Genomic DNA, 5,531 nt, shown 5'->3' with positions numbered 1-5,531 from the left:
GTACACATGATAAGTAGGGGCTTCGGCTGTATATGAACTAGCTAGCCATGCACCAATTTCCTTTCTGATAGTATAGGCGTAAGCGGCTGGCGGCTGGCGGCTGTATTGCACGAACTAATAAAGGCAAAAAAAAGGAGTAAGGTTAAGCCGCTTCTTCATGTTTCCCAGCCCGGAGCTTTCACAGCCAACGCAACTTAATTAGCCGGCCAACTACATGTAGATTTTTATACGAAGTAGTAGAATTTTTTTAATCATATTAGCCGACCAACTTAATTCATATGACGTAGTAGAAAAGGATACTGCAGTTAACTTCTTTCTTTTGATTATGAGAATTCATACGACATAGTAGAAATTTTATAATATCAGCTAGGATTCATATTGCAGCACAACTGTAATGCAATTAAAGTTAGCTTTCTACAGATTTTTTTTCGACCGGGGACATCATTTTATTATGCGCTGCAATTTATTTATTTTGCTTCTTTTCTCCATGATTTCTTGTTACTTTTATGTCCTAAATTTATTTTTGGTATACAATCGTATTAGTTTACTAGGAATATTTATGCCCCGTTGTAGCGCACGGGCAATTACCTATATATAAATAAAGAAATAATAAAGGGGATTTTCACATGCATAATTAAACAAACATGCTCATAGGATTTGTTTGCATTGCTGGCAAATACAACAAGCAAGAGACTGTGGTTCAATAATCTGAGTATTTTGTGTTGACTGAAATAGAGGACGTGGACATGTGTGTGAGGGTGGGTCTTGATCCATGCTTATTATCTTAGGGAATATGATATTTTCCAGTTTTGCTACACATAAGGAACCTGAAAATGCGTGTTGCGCCAGTTGATTTTGCGAGTTGGCTCTAGGGCCGAAGAAAGTGGGGTTGAGGCGAGCATAGCGAAGTCCAAGGGTGTTGGTGAGGCCCTCAACAAGAATGAGTCTTAGGAGGGGACGAACGGATCTCAGCAACGTCTTCGATGGAGGGGAGTTGGATGGCAGTTTAGGTGTGAGGCAGTGGGTACAGTCTCACCGAAGAAATATGATACTTGGGTGGTTGAAAGGGATGACCAGGGGTAGCAATAACATAGCGGTAGGGGGCAGGGCAGCAAGGCATGTGTGGGAGCGCCTTCGGCCATAGGTGTGCGATGAAAATACGGTAATTTTTTTCTCCCGTTGCAACGCACGGGCATATGTGCTAGTAATTTCTAAAATGTAAAATTACATGTTTCAAATGTGAACGAATACCTTAGCAGATGGTTTATATAATTGTTTAATTGTGTAATACAACAGATAAAAATAAAATAAATAAGCCAGGTTGGAGAGAGCAAACACGACTATCTCATTGCCATACTAAAGTTCAAATGATAGCTTCTTCATTTTCCTGTAAACTATAGAACAAGATCAGATGCATGTTTGAAGTGTAACACATAAACAAATCGTTTCTATCAATTTTAGCTAACCATTTGTACCTTCATTATAAGTACTAATTCAACTGCTTGCTTTGGAGCTAAAACTTAATTTTGGTAAGGGGGTTGAAAGAACGATGGTATCAACTATATATTTACCTGATATTTTACTAATCCTAATATATTATTGCAAATAGTACAATGGTGCTTGAGTTAAAATTTTGAACGCAAATCAACTGGAAATCAAAATTATGTCATGTATTGAATTGAATTTAATTTATTGACAATTTACAGAAACACTATGATATAAAACCTACAAATATGAATGGTGTGCCAGCTCTAATTGATTGCATTTTTTTGCCTGGACTAATGGAGTGGCTTTTTTCCCTGAGCTACTGTATTGCATCCACAACTACCAAAGGAATGAAAAAAACTTAGGGTGATTGCTTACTTTGTAAACCAGGACTCATTAATACTGAGGGCATAATACAACCATTCAGTGGAGGAAGATTTATATTGCCTTTTTCAAATTTCAGATCTGCAATGAATCAATATTGTATGAGCAATCTGACCAATCAAGACAGGGATAATACCAGAAGATGCTACAGAAGGAATGATTTGCCAATCTCAATCCAAAAGATATAACTGGAACATAACCAAAGATTGAGATATCATGAGAGGAAGAATGCTTACAGAAAAAGAACAAGAACTTCTCTATGGCACATGTGATGTGCTTGGTAACGTCTGACGGTGCTGCGTTCATGCCCAAGGACCTGCTGGCACACCCTCTGCCTGTTCGACCCCGCTGCATCGCTGCTTCCTCCCACCAACGAGAGCCACGTTCCCGTCCTCCAAAGGTCACCGGTGGAAGTAGCGAGGGGGACCTAAAGGATGACGAGACATCACTAACATTACCAATGTAGCCTTTCCCATGCTGCTTTCTTCCTTCTCTAAGGGGCGGCGAGGCGGGGGAGGCCGCGAAGGCGCCGAGGAGGAGGGGGTCGTCAGCATCGAGGTCGGGCTTCTCCGGCATGAACTCCACCTCGACCTGCAATAAACCATGGCGTTAGGCGCGGCTCGAGCGGATTACGGGGCGGCGGAACCGGAGCTCACCTGGGGGCGGGGGTCTGGTTCGGGGCGGACGCTCTCCTCGGAGTCCTCGCCGGTTCATGCGGTCCTGCTCTTCATGTCCCAGCGGTGGCGGGGGTGGCCGCGCCCGGTGTCCCGCGGCTTGGGACTCTCTGCGTCCGCCGCGGCATCGACGGTGGTTGGGCCGTCGGGGCGGCGGCGTCAGCAGAAGCGAGCGAGGCGACCCCCTCCTCCTTGGTGCCTCCGCTGCGCTCCTTCCTCTCTCTGGCGGCGACGATATTTGGCAGGAGAGACACGAGATCGGGGGCAATGGCTCGGGGAGAGGTGGGGGTGGGACGTGCATGTGCGGGGCAGTTTATTCTCTCAATTTTTTTGAGCGACGATGTGTGGGCTCGTGGTCTGGTTTTTCGGGTTTCTGGTGCGTGCGGCCGTGCGGGATCCAGAGGTACTTTTACCACGTGCGATCGAGGGGGTGGGATGCGGTTGAACCATCACGACGAGGACTGCAGATCCCTCTTTAATAATAGAGATTTAGCATTGATTTGGCCCCCACACTCAAAGTACTAGTACGAGCAACCATTGATCCCTCGGGACTCGTAGCTTGGGATTCTCTATTCTGAGCAGCAACAACCTGGCCGATTGGATCATTGCCTGGATACGCAGTAACAATCGGACACGATCACCGATCCTGCAATGGAAACCGCTAACAACTTCGGTTGACTGCCGTGTTTGGCTTCGGCGGAAAAGATCTCCTCTTGATCTCGGCGAGTTATGGCAATTGCACTAATGCGACCTTAATTTTCTCTGGGTCTTACATATTGAACACGCCGTTTTTGACTAAATGGCAGGTCTTGATGGATTGGTATTACTGCCTCCGATTAGACCACAAGCCGTAGGTATGGATATGATCTGTGGTGGAAAAACTCCTTCACCTCAGGAAAGTGCTCCAAAAATTGATATGGCTTCGGATCGTTAGATCGCAAGCACACGCAGTGCCGCCGTGCAACCCTGACTTATGATGTAAATCTTTTCAAAACGGCTTTTCTTCATCGTAAAAAATTGCGAATTTCTCGGTCCCTGAGAAAGATCCCTTCAAGAACTCAACACCGCCGTGCGCAAGCCCCACGGTGGGCGCCAACTGTCGTGGAATTAACACGTCAGATGTCCTTAGTGTCAGGACTTAGTCGCGAGGCCAACACATCTATGTGGTAGCTTGAGAGGGGTTGATTGGGACAAGAGACGCAACACGCAAGACAAGGATTTAGACAGCTTCGGGCCCCGGGAAACATCATCCGGTAACAACCCTACATGCTGTTTGTGGCTAGGTCTCATTATGCTCATGAGAAGAGTCGCCGTAAGCCGGCTTCCCCTTTGTGTCTAGCCCTAGATATTATTTCTTGTTTCTTGTCCTTCTTTGGGGAGCCCTGTCCCTCCTTATATAAGTTAGAGGGGAGGGTTACATATGGAGTCCAAATAGGATTAAGACTAGCCTATCTTGTACTACAAGCCGGATACAAGTCCGGGTCTTGATTCCTTGTAAGGGAGATATTCCTCACGCCTTTCCTCTTAAGCCGGCCTATCACAACGTAAGTCGGCCTTCTAGGCCTTGAGCCTCCTGGGCCCGCGGGTCTTGTCGCTCCTCTGATCCGCTTGCCAGGTCACCCATAAGTCGCCAGGATCGGGCAGGTCACTTAGTGTGTCGTCCAGTCAGGGCGGGTCATTAGTGAGTCGCCAAGTCCGGCCGGGTTATACTTCTGGCCGGGTTACACCGCGGGGTATATCCCCGACACACACCGTGCTCAAAAAGATATAAGTGAAGCACTAGAGCAATTCCATAGCTCGTAAAAATTTAAGTGAAGCGTAGAGAGCAATTCTAACAAGTCATAGCATAATTTTGGCTCCCTCAACTAAGTGTGTCCAGCAAGGATAGATGACTTACAACACAAAACAAAAAAAATCAAAGACTCGTATCATACAAGACGCTCTAAGCAAAACTCATAATATGTGACGAATAAAAATATAGCTCCAAGTAAAATACGAGTGGTTGTTAGAAGAAAGAGGGGATGCCACTCGGGGGCATTCCCAAGCTTAGTTGCTTGATAATTTTTGAATATTATCTTGGGGTGCCTCGGGCATACCCAAGCTTAGCCTTTTGCTAATCCTTATTCCTTCATCCATCGCAATCTCACCCAAAACTTGAAAACTTCAATCACACAAAACTCAACAAAACCTTCGTGAGACCCGTTAGTATAAGAAAGCAAATCACTACTTTAGTACTGTTGAAAACCCATTCATATTTTTGTTATTGTATTATATCTACTGTATTTTAACTTTTCCATGGCAAAAACTCTTCAAAGAAAACCATAGAATCATTAAAACAAGCACATAACACAACAAAAACAGAATCTGTCAAAAACAGAACAGTTTGTAGTAATCAGGGAACTTCGTATACTTCTGTAACTCCAAAAATTCTGAAAAATTAGGACCACATGTGAAATTTGTATATTAATCTTTTGCAAAAAGAATCAACTTAAAAGCACTCTTCTGTTAAAAATAGAAATTTTTTCTGAGCGCAAAAGTTTCTGTTTTTCAGCAAGATCAAATCAACTATCACCCAAATCATCCCAAAGGCTTTGCTTGGCAAAAACACTAATTTAAACCACAAAAACACATCTAATTAGAGGAATAATTGGGTATTTTACTGAAAACGGCAAGAAAACCAAGAAGCAAAAAGATACAAGTTGGGTTGCCTCCCAACGAGCGCTATCGTTTTATGCCCCTAGCTAGGCATAATGCGAAGGATCTAACTATTATCATCTTTGTTTTTGTTTTCCTTGGAGGTGTTTTTGTCTGGGTTTTTTGCAAAGAAAACATAAAACACCTCATCCATAGAGACTTTAGCACTTTCAAGTTGCTTATCATTGTATCCCCTTTGATTTTCCGGCAACAATCCTAGAATAGTGTTGATTAACATCATTGAAAACTTGTTGGATTATATCTAAAACAAGGACTTTCTTTTTAAGATTCTCA

General features: G+C 43.9%; 1 long non-coding RNA gene across 1 annotated transcript; it reads right to left on the bottom strand.

Annotated features, from left to right (window-relative positions):
* Positions 1-624: 624 nt before the first annotated feature.
* LOC123064874 (uncharacterized) lies at positions 625-3,248 on the bottom strand. Its single transcript, XR_006430829.1, has 3 exons — positions 2,526-3,248; positions 2,106-2,460; positions 625-1,950 (listed from the first exon to the last, which is right to left on the bottom strand). It is a non-coding gene; the product is annotated as an uncharacterized lncRNA (long non-coding RNA).
* Positions 3,249-5,531: the final 2,283 nt, after the last annotated feature.

Source organism: Triticum aestivum, chromosome 3B (assembly GCF_018294505.1).
Source record: "Triticum aestivum cultivar Chinese Spring chromosome 3B, IWGSC CS RefSeq v2.1, whole genome shotgun sequence".
Taxonomy (NCBI): Eukaryota; Viridiplantae; Streptophyta; class Magnoliopsida; order Poales; family Poaceae; genus Triticum; species Triticum aestivum.
The sequence above is the reverse complement of the archived record's forward strand: the minus strand, read 5'-3'. Positions and strand labels throughout refer to the sequence as shown.